Source organism: Bos taurus, chromosome 12 (assembly GCF_002263795.3).
Source record: "Bos taurus isolate L1 Dominette 01449 registration number 42190680 breed Hereford chromosome 12, ARS-UCD2.0, whole genome shotgun sequence".
Taxonomy (NCBI): domain Eukaryota; kingdom Metazoa; phylum Chordata; class Mammalia; order Artiodactyla; family Bovidae; genus Bos; species Bos taurus.
Window position 1 is genome coordinate 25,161,330 of NC_037339.1, and position 20,566 is coordinate 25,181,895.

The 20,566-nt window shown below is 41.0% G+C and overlaps 1 protein-coding gene across 7 annotated transcripts in view; it reads left to right on the forward strand.

Moving 5' to 3' along the window:
• Window positions 1–15,109: 15,109 nt before the first annotated feature.
• SPART (spartin) overlaps window positions 15,110–20,566 on the forward strand; it is a 31,859-nt gene continuing 26,402 nt past the window's right edge. For 3 of the 7 annotated variants that reach the window (XM_005213641.5, XM_005213642.4, XM_005213643.5), the window contains exon 1: window positions 15,426–15,589. The gene's annotated coding sequence lies outside the window, so the exon portion shown is untranslated. 7 annotated transcript variants of the gene reach the window in all.

Consider the following 20,566-nt stretch of genomic DNA (forward strand, 5'->3'; position numbering starts at 1 on the left):
CAAAGATGGGCTCGATAAAGGACAGAAATGGTATGGACCTAACAGAAGCAGAAGATATTAAGAATAGATGGCAAGAATACACAGAAGAACTGTACAAAAAAGATCTTCATGACCAAGATAATCACGATGGTGTGATCACTCACCTAGAGCCAGACATCCTGGAATGTGAAGTCAAGTGGACCTTAGAAAGCATCACTATGAACAAAGCTAGTGGAGGTGATGGAATTCCAGTTGAGCTATTTCAAATCCTGAAAGATGATGCTGTGAAAGTGCTGCACTCAATATGCCAGCAAATTTGGAAAACTCAGCAGCGGCCACAGGACTGGAAAAGGTCAGTTTTCATTCCAATCCCAAAGAAAGGCAATGCCAAAGAATGCTCAAACTACCACACAATTGCACTCATCTCACACGCTAGTAAAGTAATGCTCAGAAATCTCCAAGCCAGCCTTCAGCAATACGGGAACCATGAACTTCCAGATATTCAAGCTGGTTTTAGAAAAGGCAGAGGAACCAGAGATTAAATTGTCAACATCTGCTGGATCATGGAAAAAGCAAGAGAGTTCCAGAAAAACATCTATTTCTGCTTTATTGACTATGCCAAAGCCTTTGACTGTGTGGATCACAATAAACTGGAAAATTCTGAAAGAGATGGGAATACCAGACCACCTGATCTGCCTCTTGAGAAATCAGTATGCAGATCATGAAGCAACAGTTAGAACTGGACATGGAACAACAGACTGGTTCCAAAGAGGAAAAGGAGTATGTCAAGGCTGTATATTGTCACCCTGCTTATTTAACTTATATGCAGAGTACATCATGAGAAACGCTGGGCTGGAAGAAGCACAAGCTGGAATCAAGATTGCCAGGAGAAATACCAATAACCTCAGATATGGAGATGACACCACCCTTATGGCAGAAAGTGAAGAGGAACTAAAAAGCCTTTTGATGAAAGTGAAAGAGGAGAGTGAAAAAGTTGGCTTAAAGCTCAGCATTCAGAAAATGAAGATCATAGCATTGGGTCCCATTACTTCATGGGAAATAGATAGGGAAACAGTGGAAACAGTGTCAGACTTTATTTTTTTGGGCTCCAAAATCACTGCAGATGGTGACTGCAGCCATGAAATAGCCATAAAAGACACTTACTCCTTGGAAGGAAAGTTATGACCAACCTAGATAGCGTATTGAAAAGCAGAGACATTACTTTGCCAACGAAGGTACATCTAGTCAAGGCTATGGTTTTTCCAGTAGTCAGGTATGGATGTGAGAGTTGGACTGTGAAGAAGGCTGAGCGCTGAAGAATTGATGCTTTTGAACTGTTGTGTTGGAGAAGACTCTTGAGAGTCCCTTGGACTGCAAGGAGATCCAACCAGTCCATTCTAAAGGACACCAGCCCTGGGATTTCTTTGGAAGGACTGATGCTAAAGCTGAAACTCCAATACTTTGGCCACCTCATGTGAAGAGTTGACTCATTGGAAAAGACTCTGATGCTGGGAGGGATTGGGGGCAGGAGGAGAAGGGGATAACAGAGGATGAGATGGCTGGATAGCATCACTGACTCTATCGACGTGAGTTTGAGTGAACTCCGGGAGATGGTGATGGATAGGGAGGCCTGGCGAGCTGCGATTCATGGGGTCGCAAAGAGTCGGACATGATTGAGCGACTGAAGTGAACTGAACCGATGTAGGTAGTAGGTAAAACTGGCAAGGATTCAAACATAAGCACATTTTGATAGTTCATGATTCTATGTTTATTTTTGGAACTAAATTGAAGAAACCCCTGAATTTCTAGTCTTGGTAAAATTTTCTTTACTAGGATGTTTCAGATTCTTCCAAAATATGTTACCCCTTGGGATTTAGATAACCAACGAGACACTATCTTATAGTAGGAAATGCTAACTTTTAAAAAATATATACTTATTTTCGTTTACTCGTTTGGCTGCTCCAGGTCGTAGTTGCAGCTTGCAGGATCTTTTAGTTGTGGCACGAGAACTCTAGCTGTTGCATGCAGGCTCTAGTTCCTTGACCAGGGATCAATCCTGGACCCCCTGCATTTGGAGCTCAGAGTCTTAGCCACTGGACCACCAGGAAAGTCCCAGAAATGCTAACATTTTAAAGTCAAAAATTCCAGTTTAAATTGTAGTTCTACCACTTTACTAGCCTTGAGATTTTGATCATATTACTGAATGTTAATAAACCTCATTCCATACTGTTTGGGGAAATTCAAAGATATAATAAGGAAACTACTCATACTGAAATACAGTAGTAGAAAATGTCAATTTCAACAAAATAATTCTGAAAACAATCTTTGGGAATCTTGGCTTTGTCAGGTACTTGCTGTGTGGTTTAGAATGTATAAACCTTCTGAGCTTCCATTTCTTCATCTGACAATTGCCTTCTTATTCCTGGTTCATAGAAGGTGAAATAAAATGAAGTAGGTAAAATGGCCAGTAGAGGACCTTCCACAGGGTTGGTCTACACAAAAACGATATTTATTACTATAGCCCCAAATTTGTTTTTTCAAAAAATTTATTTTTTTTTAAGTGGTATGTCATTGTTTCTTTTTTTTTTTTTAATTTATTTTAAATTTTTAAAAGAAAATCCAAACTGTTTTTATCTGAGTTAATCAAATTCCAAAAACTCTTAAATTACTCTGATGGAGTAATTTATAGACTCTGAGAGCAGGCTTAATATATATACACAGTTTCCTATGGACTGGTTTAAACATGATTTTGTTAGTATTTTAATTTCTGTTACTTTAGAATTGCCTAAGAAGCACCCTGCTGTTACAATTAAGTCTTGTGACTAAATAAAGATCAGTGATGCTTAGTTATGCTGTGAGCTGATAACCCAAGGACTTGTCTATATGCAAATTAAACTAAAGAAATGTTTTGGATGGCAGAACTGGCTCTTCTAAAAGAAATAAGCATCCTCAAGATCACCCTCTATCCAGAATATGATTTTTTAAAAGCCAATAACTTTGTTGTTGGTAATAATAAGTGTTCCAGACAAACTGGGACTGTAGGAAAAGAAAATAATCCAAATTTATTGGATTTCTTATCTTCACATATTAATTATGACACCAAGTCATTGCAGATGTATTATAGGAAGATGAATATTGTTTAAAGTTTGCATTACTTTAGGAAAAGAAACTTTATTTTTAAAGCAACATCACCAGTTAGAAATCCAAACATGCAAAAAAGACTAAGAAACACAGTCTGTTCAGGAAATAAATATGATTGAACAATAAAGAAAGAATTTCTGGATAGAATTGTTTGAAGTTTTAAATTGTAAAGTGTAATCCTTGGTGTATTTTTACAAAATTTCATAAAATAGCAGACTTTGTTTTCCCCCATGAATAGCATCTTTTCTTCTGAACTCTCTGTGAACTGATGCATTCAAATCTGTGTCCAGTATTGTGTCATCTGCTGTAACATCAGTTCTGGGGACAATCAGGCTAGGATGGATCTGCCCCAAGTAATGAAAGTGCTGAGGATGGAATTTCTGGACCTAGATCTTTCCATTCAAATCGCCTGAATATTGCCAGAAAAGACTTAGCTGTTCTATAAGGGGAATCCCCCCAAGACAATCAAGGATGTCCAATAATGAATTCCTGGTGTTCAGTGGATTTTAGTAGCAACTCATTGCACAGTTTTCTTTCAAAAAAACACAAAACATAATTAAGATTTATACAATGTTCACAGAAGAGTAGGATACAAATTCTATTCAAGTGCCAAAGACTATAAACTAGGAGGCACTGGAACATAACCAGGGACATAAAACAAGGTACAAAAATTGCATGGCCTAAAGGTACTAAAGTCAGAGTCTATTCTCTTAACACTGTGGAATTATGTTAGAAATCAATATCAAAATGTATTTGAAAACAACTCACATATTCTCAAGTGCAATGTGACATTTACCAAGAGAGATCTTTGACTTAGTCGTTGAAAGTCTTAATAAAGTTAGAAGACTGAAAAAACACAGAGGGGGTGATTGCAGAGAAGAAAATATTTAAATGAGAAAATTAATATGAAAGATAACTTAAAAACTCCAGGCATTTGGAAATTAAATGTCCACTTTTAAATGATGAGTGTATTTATGAAGCCATAATAAGGAAAATTAGAACAGTATAGAAATGTATAATAACAGTATAAAAATGAAAAGAGAATTTACCGGAATTTGTTGCATGCTGCTCAATGCAACTAAATACAATGCAGAATCTTGAATAAGATATGAAAACAAATAATAGACACTAGCATGACATTTTGTGAAATTTAAACAAAACTCTGTACTTTAGTTAATAACACTGTATCACATGTTAATTTCCTGTTCTTTTTTTTTTTTAACAATTGTATTTATATTCTCGGAACTGAATTAGAAGTTTTAAGCCTCATTCAAAATTTTTTTTGAAAATCGCTAAGATGATAATCTTTCTAGACTTTTAGCAGTAATACTAGATGCCAGAATACATGGAACTATGTCGGTTTTGAGTCATCACACATTTTTCTTCCCAACTTCCCCATAGGTAATATACTCAAGAGGGAGAAGGGGCTAACATAACTAGCCAACCAGCACTAAAGATACCCTCTTCCCTTTATGCTTGTCATCCCTAATTACACAGAACTTGGAAAACCTTTACACATGTACATGGAGTACTTAAATATAACCACCATTTTTGCTATAGAGAAAAAGAAACAACTTCACTGTTTTATCAAGGGGTTTTCTCACATTCCACTCACAGTTTTCTCCTACAGAAAGACAAGCAGTGTTTAAATAGAAGTTTAGACTTCGTATGTATCCTTGATGGTCTTAGACTGAAGGGCCCTGACATTTCCTTTGAGCCTCCATCTCCACCTCTTGTAGAAAATCTGACGATCTCATCCACATGTCCAGACATTCCCAAGGCATTCACAGTCTACAGGACACTTCTGTTTCTGAGATTATGCCTTCCCTCGTTTAGTTCTGTTCAGCATCAACTGTATATTTGTCTTGTTCTGGACAATGTAAGCAAGATGGATATTGAAATTTTAGAGAAATTTCCCAAAATTTTTAGTTCAAATTAAACAAAAACAAAGCACAATGCATTTCGTTTCTTTCTTTCTTTCTTTTCTTTTTTGGCAAACTACACTAAGGATTCAGGAAATTTAGGTTTCTTAATCACAAATCAAAACAGAATCAAATGCAATATGAGGTAAATTTTTTTCTTTTGAGGTTTTTTGTCAGTCTACTGGGTTGCTTGCCTTCTTCTCTCTTCTGAGTGTGCACTGCTTCTCATTTTTCATTCCACCTGCTGCCAATCTCTGCTCATTTCTAATCTGTAACAGTATTACAAAATGCTATGCATATTCTTTCATTTATTTCTCTCTTATTTGCCTGTGTCTTTAGGCACTCATGTGTACTTGCTCAGTAGCTTCAGTCATGTCTGACTTTTTGCGACCCTATGGACCCTAGATAGGCCACCAGGCTCCTCTGTCCATGGAATTCTCCAGGCAAGAATACTGGAGGAGGTTGCCATGCCATCCCATGGACTACAGCACTCCAGGCTTCCCTGTCCTTCATCATCTCCCAGAATTTGCTCAAACTCATGTCCACTGAGTCAGTGATGCCATCCAACCGTCTCATCCTCTGTTGTCCCCTTCTCCTCCTGCCTTCGGTCTTCCCCAGAATTGGGGTCTTTTCCAATGAGTCAGCTCTTTGCATCAAGTGGCCAAAGTATTGGAGCTTCAACTTCAACATCAATCCTTCCAATGAATATTCAAGACTGATTTCCTTTAGGACTGACTGGTTGGATCTCCTTCCTGTCCAAGGGACTCTCAAGAGTCTTCTCCAGCACCATAGTTCAAAGGCATCGGTTCTTTGAGTTTTTCCAAGATATCAATTCTTCGGCGCTCAACGTTCTTTATAGTCCAACTCTCAACATCCATACATGACTACTGGAAAAACCATAGCTTTGACTATATGGACCTTTGAGGGTAAAGCAATATCTCTGCTTTTTAACAGAGACGTATTAATACATATGCTGCTGCTGTTGCTGTAAGTCGCTTCAGTTGTGTCCGACTCTGTGCAACCCCATAGACGGCAGCTCACCAGGCTCCCCCGTCCCTGGGATTCTCCAGGCAAGAACACTGGAGTGGGTTGCCATTTCCTTCTCCAATGCATGAAAGTGAAAAGTGAAAGGGAAGTCGCTCAGCCGTGTCCGACTCTTCATGACCCCATGGACTGCAGCCTACCAGGCTCCTCTGTCCAAAAATTTTCCACTTGAGAGTACCAGAGTGGCGTGCCATCGCCTTCTCCAATTTATACATATAAATATATAGAAAATAAGGTACTTTACTGAGCATGTCATTAACCTCTTTATAATATAAAGAGTATCAACTTGATCAGAACAAAGCCAAATCAGGTTAGTAAGAAATGTTAAAAGAATTGCTTTCCGTAGTTTAATTAATAGGTTCTTTTTAAAAGATACTTATGTATTTGCTAAAGAAACCAACTAAAGATCCTCTAGAGAAGGAAATGGCAACCCACTCCAGTAATCTTGCCTGGAAAATTCCATGGATAGAGGAGCCTGGTGGGCTACAGTCCGTGATGTGGCAGAGTTGGACATGACTGAGCACACACCCATGCAGGAATCCTTTCATGTCTGATGACTGGAATCATTTGAAATAGATTTGCTTCTAGCCCTATATATTTCAAACGTTGTTTCTCTTCCATCAGTCTTTTGATGCTGTGTACTGTAGGACACATTCATAGAGCAATATGACCCTTAGCTGGCATCTTTATGTTAAATGGCAACAGATAAGCCAGCAGAATAGGAATTTCCCTGGAAGTCAGTGCTACAACAGGATGGCTAGCAATAACACAATCACACACAGAAGCAACTATAAACATATCTCATAATTAAATGCACAACATTGGCGGTGCTAAAGCCTTTGATTGTGTGGATCACAACAAAGTGTGGAAAATTCTTAAAGAGATGGGAATACCAGACTACTTTAACTGCCTCCTGTGAAACCTGTATGCAGATCAAGAAGCAACAATTAGAACCAGACATGAAACAACAGACTGGTTCCAAATTGGAAAGGAATATGTCAAGGCTGTATATTTTCACCCTGCTTATTTAACTTCTATGCAGAGTACATCATGAGAAACGCTGGGCTGGATGAAGCACAAGCTGGAATCAAGATTGCCGGGAGAAATAGCAATAACCTCAGATATGCAGATAACACCACCCTTATGGCAGAAAACAAAGAGGAACTAAAGAGCCTCTTGATGAAAGTGAAAGAGGAGAGTGAAAAAGTTGGCTTAAAGCTCAACATTCAGAAAACTAAGATCATGGCATCTGGTCCCATCACTTCATGAAAGATAGATGGGGAAACAGTGGCTGACTTTATTTTTCTGGGCTCCAAAATCACTGCAGATGGTGACTGCAGCCATGAAATTAAAAGACGCTTACTCCTTGGAAGGAAAGTTATGGCCAACCTAGACAGCATATTCAAAAGCAGAGACATTACTTTGCCAACAAAGGTCTGTCTAGTCAAAGGTATGTTTTTTCCAGTGGTCATGTATGGATGTGAGAATTGGACCATAAAAAAGTAGAGCACCGAAGAATTGGTGCTTTTGAACTGTGGTGTTGGAGAAGACTCTTGAGAGTCCCTTGGACTGCAAGATCAAACCAGTCCATCCTAAAGGAAATCAGTCCTGAATATTCATTAGAAGGACTGATGCTGGAGCTGAAACTCCAATACTTTGGCCACCTGATGGGAAGAACCAATTCATTAGAAAAGACCCTGATGCTGGGAAAGATTGAAGGCAGGAGGAGAAGGGGACAGCAGAGGATAAAATGGTTGGATGGCATCAACGACTCAATGGACATGAGTTTGAGCAAGCTCTGGGAGATGATGAAGGACAGGGAAGCCTAGAGTGCTGCACTCCATGGGGTCGCAGAGTTGGACACGACTGAGGGACTGAACAACAACAACAACCAACTCCACTTCTCCTTGAAAGTGAAAGTATAAGTTGCTCAGTTGTGTCCGACTCTTTGAGACCCCTTTGACTGTAGCCCACCAGTCCATGGAATTCTCCAGGCAAGAGTACTGGAGTAGATAGCTATTCCCTTCTCCAGGGACCCATGGATAAAACCCAGGTCTCCTGAATTGTGGGTAGATTCTGAGCTACCAGGGAAGCCTAGATCTCAAACGCGCTGCAGTCATGTAAACACCAAGGACAGGAAGGGAAGTCAAGTGTAAAGAGTCAGTGGTCTTAACTGATTGTGACTAAACTCTTTTTTCTTTCTGCAAATTTTAGTAAAACATACAGGTAAGCACATTTTAAGGGCTACCTTGGAAGAAGCCTGTGCAAATAGCCTGTGCAAATAAAGGACCTTAACAGTTAACCAAATAGCCCACATTATGGTGATAACTTAAAATAGAGTGGTAATGTTTAAAGGGCTACAAAATTAATCAAGTTATACAGGATAAAACACAGAGAGGAAAACTTAAATATGAGTTTAGTTTTTGTGGATTTTCAGTAAGGCAATTAAAACCCGCCTTATTGAGAGTGTCAATTCTGCCTTAACAGCATAAGGCACTCTGCAGACCACTCCCCCAAAAGATCTGAAATCAGAAGAACACAGAGAGTTGGTGGTATTTAAATCAAGAGTCACTCCCTCCTTCCTTCTACCCTCCCACCCCCTCCTCTCACACTTCCCAGACCTAGGAGTGCTTCCCACGCCACTGCTAGGTGTGGCTCCCACTCCCCACACCTGGCAGTGGGGGGCTGTCTGTCTAGGAGGGTCAGGGCACCAGCGATCCTCCTGCCCCAGTTACCTGGTGCTGAAGCGGAGTTCTGAGTGAGTGTAGCAGTGACGTGGGGGTTCCCTCCTTGTGCCCAGCCACCACTAGAGGTATTCAGGCACTCCCTTGAATGTGGCATTACTAAGGATACTGGGACCTCAGTGTTACCAGATGGTCTGTGTTAATAAAGGCTTTTTGGTGTTCGTCCCAGAAATTGAGGAGGTAAATAACATTATAACTTCGTGACAGATATTTTGGCTGTCAAGTGATTTTCAGTTTTTTAATTTAAAAAATGGAATAAAGATCCACTGGAGTAAAATACAAATTTGCATGATGTATCATAGTGATATGCAGCATAAGATTTGATAGTTTAAAGAATTGAATGACGATGCTATTATAAAATTCCTTCTGTTAATTTTATTTTGTTTATGCAAGCAGTTTCTCAAGCTTTACATTTTTAAATGTTAAAAGTGGATAGAACCGATGCTAAATCCTGTCCCATTCTAAAAATAAATGATCAGATCAGATCAGTCGCTCAGTCGTGTCCAATTCTTTGCTACCCCATGAATCGCAGCATGCCAGGCCTCGCTGTCCATCACCAACTCCCGGAGTTCACTCAAACTCATGTCCATCGAGTCGGTGATGCCATCCAGCCATCTCATCCTCTGTCGTCCCCTTCTCCTCCTGCCCCCAATCCCTCCCAGTATCAGAGTCTTTTCCAATGAGTCAACTCTGCACATGAGGTGGCCAAAGTATTGGAGTTTCAGCTTTAGCATCATTCCTTCCAAAGAAATCCCAGGGCTGATCTCCTTCAGAATGGACTGGTTGGATCTCCTTGCAGTCCAAGGGACTCTCAAGAGTCTTCTCCAACACCACAGTTCAAAAGCATCAATTCTTCAGCACTCAGCCTTCTTCACAGTCCAACTCTCACATCCATACATTACCACAGGAAAAACCATAGCCTTGACTAGATGAACCTTTGTTGGCAAAGTAATGTCTCTGCTTTTCAATATGCTATCTAGGTTGGTCATAACTTTCCTTCCAAGGAGTAAGTGTCTTTTAATTTCATGGCTGTAGTCACCATCTGTAGTGATTTTGGAGCCCAGAAAAATAAAGTCTGACACTGTTTCCACTGTTTCCCCATCTATTTCCCATGAAGTGGTGGGACCGGATGCCATGATCTTCGTTTTCTGAATGTTGAGCTTTAAGCCAACTTTTCCACTCTCCACTTTCACTTTCATCAAGAGGCTTTTTAGTTCCTCTTCACTTTCTGCCATAAGGGTGGTGTCATCTGCATATCTGAGGTTATTGATATTTCTCCCAGCAATCTTGATTCCAGCTTGTGTTTTTTCCAGCCCAGCATTTCTCATGATGTACTCTGCATATAAGTTAAATAAACAGGGTGACAATATACAGCCTTGAAGAACTCCTTTTCCTCTTTGGAACCAGTCTGTTGTTCCATGTCCAGTTCTAACTGTTGCTTCCTGACCTGCATACAGAGTTCTCAAGAGGCAGGTCAGGTGGTCTGGTATTCCCATCTCTTTCAGAATTTTCCACAGTTTATTGTGATCCACACAGTCAAAGGATTTGGCATAGTCAATAAAGCAGAAATAGACGTTTTTCTGGAACTCTCTTGCTTTTTCGATGATCCAGCGGATGTTGGCAATTTGATCTCTGGTTCCTCTGCCTTTTCTAAAACCAGCTTGAACATCAGGAAGTTCATGGTTCACATATTGCTGAAGCCTGGCTTGGAGAATTTTGAGCATTACTTTACTAGCGTGTGAGATGAGTGCAATTGTGCGGTAGTTTGAGCATTCTCTGGCATTGCCTTTCTTTGGGATTGGAATGAAAACTGACCTTTTCCAGTCCTGTGGCCGCTGCTGAGTTTTCCAAATTTGCTGGCATATTGAGTGCAGCACTTCCACAGCATCATCTTTCAGGATTTGAAATAGCTCAACTGGAATTCCATCACCTCCACTAGCTTTGTTCGTAGTGATGCTTTCTAAGGCCCACTTGACTTCACATTCCAGGATGTCTGGCTCTAGGTCAGTGATCACACCATCGTGATTATATGGGTCATGAAGATCTTTTTTGTACAGTTCTTCTGTGAATTCTTGCCATCTCTTCTTAATATCTTCTGCTTCTGTTATGTCCATACCATTTCTGTCCTTTATCGAGCTCATCTTTGCATGAAATGTTCCTTTGGTATCTCTGATTTTCTTGAAGAGATCCCTAGTCTTTCCCATTCTATTGTTTTCCTCTATTTCTTTGCATTGATCACTGAGGAAGGCTTTCTTATCTCTTCTTGCTATTCTTTGGAACTCTGCATTCAGATGTTTATATCTTTCCTTTTCTCCTTTGCTTTTCACTTCTCTTCTTTTCACAGCTATTTGTAAGGCCTCCCCAGACAGCCATTTTGCTTTTTTGCATTTCTTTTCTATGGGAATGGTCTTGATCCCTGTCTTCTGTACAATGTCACGAACCTCATTCCATAGTTCATCAGGCACTCTATCTATCAGATCTAGGCCCTTAAATCTATTTCTCACTTCCACTATATAATCATAAGGGATTTGATTTAGGTCATACCTGAATGGTCTAGTGGTTTTCCCTACTTTCTTCAATTTAAGTCTGAATTTGGCAATAAGGAGTTCATGATCTGAGCCACAGTCAACTCCTGGTCTTGTTTTTGCTGACTGTATAGAGCTTCTCCATCTTTGGCTGCAAAGAATATAATCAATCTGATTTCGGTGTTGACCATCTGGTGATGTCCATGATAGTCATCCACAAATATATGAATCAATTGAAGAAGTCTCTATCACCTTATCAGGGTATATTTCCAGTAAATATATACTCTTTGTTCAATAAATGTTTATCCAAATGTATAATACATATAATATAAATAAAAGTCAATCAAGGAGTTGTTATTTTTTTTCTGGCTGCACCCTGCAGCTTGTGGAATCTTAGTTCCCCAACCAGGGACTGAACCCAAGGCCTCAGCAGTGAGAATGTGGAGTCCTAACCACTGGATCACCAGGAAATTCCCCAGTAGATATTTTTAAACTGTTTAAATATAATTTAAATATCATAAAATTCACTCATTTTAAATATGCAATTCAAGTGAATTTCATTGTACTTACAGAGCTGTACAACCATCATCACAATCTAATTTTAGAACATCTTCATCATCCTAAAGGAAAAACCTCCTGTCCATTTACAGTCAATTCCATTACCAAGCCCAGCTCTCGGTAACCAATAATCTACTTTCTGCCTCTTTATATTTGCCTTTCAAAGAAAAATCATTGAAAAAGAAATTTATGTTCATGTCTGGCTTCTTTCACTGAGTATAATGTTTTTGAGGGTCATCCATGTTGTGGAAACTTTGGGAATAGAATATTTCATTGTAGTGATATACTGCATTTTCAAAGATCAGTTCATCGGCTGATTGACATTTGGGTTGTTTTCACTTTTTGGCTGTTTTAAATAAGGTTGCTATGAACATTTCTGTCAAGTCCTCTTGTGCACTTTGTATGTGTGTACAAGTATTTATATTATTGTTTGTATTATATGTAAACTATTTCCAGAACTAGACAGAATTCAACATCCTATTTCAATATTAATATTTATAGATGTGAAAACTGAGAAACTCTAGCCACCTAAACACACTATTAATAAATATATAGGTGTAGAAAGAGTTTTATAACAGCAGCATCTCCCAATATTTTGAACCAAGTAAAATGAAAACATATGTCTATAGAATTTCACCTATAAGAGGAGTTTCTAGGTCATATAGTAATGGTAAGTCTATGTATAACCTTTTAAGAAACAAACTTTTTCAAAAAATGACTGCATCATTTTACATTGCTACTAGTAATGCATGAGGTTTGAATTTGTCCACATTTTTGTACGACACTAGTTAGTGTCTTTTTATTACAACCATTCTAGTGAGTAAGTAACGGCATCTCGTTATGTTTTTGACTTGCATTTCCTGAAAGACTAATGACATTGAGAATCTTTTCATGGACATTTGTATATCTTCGGAGAAATACCTATTCAAATCTTCTGCCCACTTAAAATTTTATTACTTAGCTTGTTGATTATTAGGTTATAACTAACCTAATAACTTTCATATGTTTGAAATACAAGTAAAATATGATGATTCAAAAATATATTCTCAGTCTGTATGTTGTACTTTTGATTTCTTGATGGTGTTTTTTGAAGAGCAAATTGTTGTCATTTTGATGACATACAATTTACCTTTTTTTTTTTTTTCTTTTTATTGCTTATATTTTGGGGATAACCAGAATAAATATCAGGGTAAATTTTCATCAAGTGATATGGAAACATGAAAGTGAAAGAAAGTGAAGTAACTCAGTCGTATCCAACTCTTTGTGACCCCGTGGACTATAGCCCGCCAGGCTCTTCTGTCCATGGGATTCTCCAGGCAAGAATACTGGAGTGGGTTGCCATTCCCTTCTCCAGGGGATCTTCCCAACCCAGGGATCGAACCCAAGTCTCCTGCATTGCAGGCAGATGCTTTATCCTCTGAGCCACCAGGGAAGCCCCGTGGAAACATGAGTTTAGGGCAAAAAGGAATGGGTATTTCCCTAGTGGTTCAGTGGCTAACTCTCTGTGCTCCCAAATCAGGGGGCACAGGTTTGATCCCTGGTCAGGGAACTAGATCCCACATGCCACAACAAAAGATCCTGTCTGAGATCTACAGGATCTACAACTAAGACTTGGTGCAGCTAAATAAATAAATAAAAAGAAGAAAAGGAATGGGGTAACATTTTCTTCTATTAAAGAAATGCTTGTCAATATAGTTTTAAAAATTGATGATGATATAAAACTATCTGGTATTTAGGCTCTACTGGCTACAATTAAAAGTTATGTATCTCTTATTTTAGAATGTCAAGTTACTAGAAAACAATTTGTATCCTTTACAACTCTTTAAGTGAGATGAAAATTTTTGATGCTCAATCAAAAATGAGGGAGAAGGTACATAGTCACAGTTTCTCATAATTCTTTTTAAGGTGTATAAGAGAAAAATCATTTAAAACCACTGTATTAATGTATACCACCCCCACCCCCCATAGGTTTTTCTCTTTGGGATGGATGGCTGTTATCTTTTTGAGATTTCAGAGAACTATTAATACCAAATGGAACTACCAAATTTTAAACTCAAAAGCCTCCCCCAATAGTCATCCAATATTTCCCATCATTAATTTTGACTGAAGGAAAGTGAAAGTCGCTCAGTGGTGTCCAATTCTTTGGGATCCCATGGACTATACAGTCCATGGAATTCTCCAGGCCAGAATACTGGAGTGGGTAGCCTTTCTCGTCTCCAGGGGATCTTCCCAACCCAGGGATCGAACCCAGGTCTCCCGCATTGCGGGCAGATTCTTTACCAGCTGAGCCACAAGGGAAGCCCAAGTTTGAACGGAGTAACAATTCATCTGGAATTAAGTCACTGCCATTCTCAAACAAGTCACTTAGCTAGTCTTAAGAGCTCAGGGCACTATATATAGACTTTAATGCAAGTCTATTCAAGACTGTAAAATCTGCCATCTGCAGACTGAAGAAAAACATACAATCTAAAAGTTTCAAGATTAAGTTTTATACCAGGCTCTTACTAAAGGCTATTGCCCTGGAGACAGCCTCTTAGATAATTTTGAAAAACTGCTCTGAAGAATCAGGGAGAAAGAAACCAGAATATGTAGTTTTGTGGAGTGTTTTCCCCTTAAGGGGAAAAAACGTGGAACTTCAAAAGATTACTGCTAATCACAAAGAACAGATTAAAGTTCATGATCTTAGTCCCTTTCTCTATATCAGAAGATGCAAGAGTCTGGGTTCATCTTTAGATAGGCATCTTCACTATCTAGGACCAGTAACCAAAGCACAGACCCGCTGTTGTGTTTTTCTCCATCCTAAACTCGCCTCGGGGCTCATGTGAGGGGGCAGGGGCGGCTGCACTGGCTTGATCCTTGCAGAACTGGAAAATCAAGCAACATTCCCTGTCCACGCACCGAAACTATCTTATTAACTTTAAAGAACATTTAAAGAAGCCTATGTTTACTTTGATATTCCTTTTGACTTTCCATAATCATAAATGGAATCAGCACATTTGCTATTTAACCTTAGCAGTCAGGAACTTAATTTTTTTTTTTTTTTTTTTTTACCGTGCTGTTTCTACAAACTTTTAGCACACACGGCTCCCCCTAACCATCAAGCCTCAACGCCCACCGCTCTGGACCACTCCCTCCCGCGGCCTGGGGTCCGCAAGAGAGTAAGAGACTGCGCAAGCGCTGGACCGTCGACGTGGCCGGGAGACCCTAGTTGGGGAGTCCGCGCTGAGTCGCTGGCTCAAGTGGTTCTTCCCTGGCCTTCGGCCCTTTATTTTTTACTCCCTCTAGAGTTTTATGGTGACTCAGACATTCCAAGTGGACTGACTTCGCCGCAGAGGCCATTTAGAAGGTCTGAGCGGACAAAACTGAGGCTGGGAGGGCGGGGGACGAGTCCGCGACGGAGCGGGCCCGCGTGGGCGTCACGTGAGGGCCGAGCTGCGGGGGCCGAGCGCTCGGGTCACGCGGGAGCCGCGCTGGCGGGCGGGGCGGCGCGGGCGCGTGACGTGGCGCATTCCGCAGCGCGCGCCTCCTCAGGCTTTGTCAGCCGCGGCGTGCGGGGCTCCGGGACCCGCGGGTCAGTCCGCGGGGAGCTCTGGGGGCCGGCGGCGGCGGCGGCACCGCGTCTGAGGGAGCGGACTCTGCGGTGCGGCCGAAGGACCGGGCGGTCTGGCAGGCACAGGTGGGGCGGCGGCCAGAGGGAGGGAAGGAGTCGCCCCGGCGCGGAGCCCCCCACCCAAGGCGGGCGGGTGGCGTCGGCTCCCCGGGCCGGCTGCGCGCTGGCCGGGCGGGAAGGGCCGAGAAGGCCTCGGGCCCCCATCCAGGTCTCAGGGGTGGAACTTTCGTGGAAGGGAGCGGTTTCGGGAGGGATTCATTTGAGAAGTTCTTAGTTAACCCTCACCTCGTGTATCTGCGGAACCTTCGAGCTCGCTACGCCCCCTCCCTGTTTACTGTTGGGTTGGAGGGCGCCGCCTGGCCCCCTCGGGTGGCGGTCTTCCCGAAGCATCTGTGGACCATTCTGGCCTCGCCACCCCCGCTGTTTACCGATTTTTCACCCTCACCCGGCGCTTACAGCTTAGAGAAAGTTCCGAAACCTTTCTTTACAGAAAGTCAGCCACATGGGGGTGGGTAGCTCACGATTTTACTCCTTCGAAAACAGTTGTTCGTGTTTTGGGGGGGCGGGGGGGGGCACTGCGCACTGCAGAAGATTCCTCCGACTTAATTTCTCTGCCTGGAGAAAGTTGCTTTTGGAATGCGCAGTTCCGTGACACGGCATTATTGCGTTACTGTAGGGTTGGCCCAGTTCGCCACTCTCTTTATTGTAAATGAATTGCTTTACTCTGTCTCTTGAGGATGCTCGAGATTTGCTTTATTGTATTGTAATTTAATGAGCTTGTCTTCACTGTTGTTGCCTCTGAAATGCGTGGCCTCAAAATGTTTAGAAATTCAACTATTTTCTTTGAAATTTCCGAACGCAAAAGTAATATGAGAAGGCCCCCCTGCCTTTATAAGTGGAAGTACTTTTTGTTTCGCTCTCTTTTACATTAGCAGACTTAAGTTGGTGACTTTATGTGAAACGTATTTGGAATAAGAAGCTCTTCTCTCCTGCGCTGTCTCTTACCTGTGAGGCTTTGTGAAATGTCACTGTATATAGTTCCTCTAGCAAACCAAAATAGGGTGAGTTGCTACAGAGGCAGTTACAGATAGATATTTGGGAAAAGTTCCTGCTCCTTTTGTTTGTTTGCTTGGTTTTATTTTGTAAAAGGCCTTCTAGGGAGATGAATGCTGCTGCTGCTGCTGCTGCTAAGTCGCTTCAGTCGTGTCCGACTCTGTGCAACCCCAGAGACGGCAGCCCACCAGGCTCCCCCGTCCCTGGGATTTTCCAGGCAAGAACGCTGGAGTGGGTTGCCATTTCCTTCTCCAATGCGTGAAAGTGAAAAGTGAAAGGGAAGTCGCTCAGTCGTGTCCGACTCTTCGCAACACCATGGACGGCAGCCCACGAGGCTCCTCCATCCATGGGATTTTCCAGGCAAGAGTACTGGAGTGGGGTGCCATTGACTTCTCCGGGGAGATGAATGCTTATATTATTAAAGACTTCTTGTGATATTGATTGTTAGCATGATTGTTACTACTTTTAGTGTTTATGCTGCTGCTGCTAAGTCGCTTCAGTCGTGTCCGACTCTGTGCGACCCGATAGACGGCAGCCCATCAGGCTCCCCAGTCCCTGGGATTCTCCAGGCAAGAACACTGGAGTGGGTTGCCATTTCCTTCTCCAGTGCATGAAAGTGAAAAGTGAAAGGGAAGTCGCTCAGTCGTGTCCGACTCTTCACAACACCATGGACGGCAGCCCACCAGGCTCCTCCATCCATGGGATTTTCCAGACAAGAGTACTGGAGTGGGGTGCCATTGCTTTCTCCCAAGTGTTTATGAGATTGAACTAATAAATAAAGACAAAGTGTTTGGTCCAGAATTGAACTTCTTTGCTCCTAGTGTGTTTTTTAAAGTGCGCTTGTGCTTGCGTGCGCGCGCACGCACACACACACACACACACACACACACACTGTTACATGAAATAAATGCATTTTACTTTTATTAGAACATTTAAAAAATAGGTTAAATGCGCCATTGGTATCTGGAGCCAGGTTTTGATTTGTGATTGAAGATGAATGTAGTGGTGTAGGTATTGTTTTATTTGATACTTCAGATTGACGTTGCAAAGTCTTCTGTTTTCAACTTTAAAAATTAAAGTGGGAAGTCATGTAATAATAGTTTTTATCTTTTCAAGACACTTGATAAGCACTTGACTATGGTTAGGAGTAGGATAGACTTCTTTGTTTTTAAGTCACCATCGTATAGTCCTTTTTTCTGTGAAATGCATCTTCTCAGAGAGTACTGAGAAAAAGCAAATCCCGTAAAAACCACAAAATAAAAATGTAATATTTTAGTAGAAAGTTTCTTCTTTCTGTGATATATATATATATATATATATATACACACACATATTTCCCTCTTCAAAGTGAAGACGACAACAAGGAAGGCTCTTCAGCAGCAGCTGACCCATGGAACCACCCCCCCCCCCCCCCCACACACACACACAAATGGACGTGTGCGCACACACCTGTCTTCCCTGTGAATAGCCCCCACCCCCTTCCTCCAGTGACCCATTTAGGAAATCTTTCAGCTCATTATGTGAAATAAGTTTTTAAATAAAGACGTTTGCAAGGTAATACTGCTTCTACCTAGGGTTTCTTTATCGTGCATGCTTTCTGTCTTCAAATGCTATCTACCCTTTAAGACTTAAGCCTGAAGTCTAAGTAACTGAAACACTTCAGTTACCCTTCACACCTCCTTCTCTCTGCTCACTACTTGTTCATGTAGCGGGAGGTTTAACTTTGGAGTTAGGTCATTTTCTTGACAAATACTATTGAGCCTGACTCTTTGAATCTATCTTTTCCATTTACCACCTCATTGACTAGTTCTTGAGCAAGCTGCTGAGTATTTGTTAAACATTTTCTAAGTTAGAACAACCCTCCAAGGATATGAGGAGTAAATGGAGCATATAACAGTGCCGAGCATATCCAGAGAGCTTAATAAAAGGTAGTAAATTACGGTGCTTCTAAGTGTCACAGACCATGTGTGTCTCATGTTTGCAATATAATATCATAGTGAGTAGATTTAGAACTGTGTTTTTAATTTACTTGTGAACCCCCAAAATAATTTGTGTAAAACAATTCCACTTGCATAGGTTTAAGTTGGTTTATAATGTTTTGCATTATACTCTCAGGTGGTTGGAAAGGATGCAGTATCCCACGTAGCATAGATACATTTTAATATAAAATTGGTTCATCACTCTTAACTGTATCTCATGGGGTATAATATTGCACTTTTATATACATCATCAGTTTTTAAAATATATGCTATTTTACATGGTTCCTTTTTCTTGAAATTGTACTTTGATTTTATCCATTTCTACTTTTACTCACTCCTGAGTATTCTTTTAATGTAATTTATTTATATTCAAAAGCTTTTTCTTTAATAAAAATACTTGTGTAAGTTGAAACTAAGTTTTAAAATTTTTCTTTGACTATAGCTCTAGGAGTTTCTTTTCTTCTGGATTGAATTATTACAAGTAGTAATAGAACAGCATAATACCCGATGGATTTTGATAAAGGATAATTCAATATAAAAATGGAATTTTAGTGGAAATTTATATCTTAAGGAGATGAAGAGTTGGAGTCATGCCTAAAATTGAAATCAACACCTGTGACTTTTGGGCTGTTTGATTCTACCATGAATTCTGCCTTTCCATGCTGGGAAATACACCATAGTAAAAATAGAAATGGGAGTGTGGTATATTTGGTAAAGTTTTGCAAACTGGGAAGATTGTGAAAGGAGCTTGAAATAGGAAAAGCAATAGCATGATAGCTAAACTGCAGGTCTGTTGCCCATAGGTCAGTTTTAGTGAGGAGGGATCTGAAAGCCTTTTTCTTAAAATTGTATATGTTGTTGTTACATGTTCCTTGACAAATCTTCATGTTCCCCTGGGTACACAGTCCCTCATTTAAAGACCATTTGAACTGTGGTTGTCAACAGGGGATGATTTTGCAGCCAGGGTACGTTTGGCAATGCCTGGAGATTTAAAAACAATTTTACTTATTTATTTTTTAAATGTTTGGCTGTGCAGGGTCCTTGTTGCTTTGCGGGCTCTTCTCTAGTTCCTGTTGTGACTTCTCTTGTTGCAGAACATGGGCTCTAGGGCACTTGGGCTTCAGTAGTTGCGGTTCCCAGGCTCTAGAGCATAGGCTCAGTTGCTTCGCCTCAAGTGGGATCTTCCCAGATCAGGGATCAAACCTGTGTCTCTTGCGTTGGCAGGCAGATTCTTTACCATGGAGCCACCATGGAGACATTTTTGATCATCATGTGGTGGGTAGAGGTGGTCGCTGCTTCTGGCACCTAGTAGATAGAGATCAGAGTGGGGATAAACATCCTCCAGTGATCAGGACCGGAGAAGGCAATGGCACCCCACTCCAGTACTCTTGCCTGGAAAATCCCATGGATGGAGGAGCCTGGTGGGCTCCTTAGCGTCCATGGGGTCGCTTAGGGTTGGACACGACTGAGCGACTTCCCTTTCACTTTTCACTTTCATGCATTGGAGAAGGAAATGGCAACCCACTTCAGTGTTCTTGCCTGGAGAATCCCAGGGACGGGGGAGCCTGGTGGGCTGCCGTCTCTGGGGTCGCACAGAGTCAGACACGACTGAAGTGACTTAGCAGTGATCAGGACAATCTCCCATAACAAAGAATTTTCCAGCCCAAAATGTGAATCAAACTGAGATTGAGAAACCCTGATTTAGAGGATTCAGGAATCATACTATCTAATTCTGTAATCTAAGGCAATGGGTCAGTAAACTCTTTTTAGTAGATGGTAAGATGTTTTAGGCTTGTGGGCCACATAAATCTCTGTTGCATATCCTTGTTTTTATAACCTTTTAAAAATACGAAAGTAATTCTTAGCTCCAAGGTCTTTCAGAAACATGTGATCTAAAGCAGTTATGGCCTTCAAACCTCATTTTTCTTCCTTCTGCAAAGTACTGGTAACAGTAACAATGTCTCAAGAGTTGTTTGTAAGGACTGAATGAAATGAATATCTAGCTTGGTCT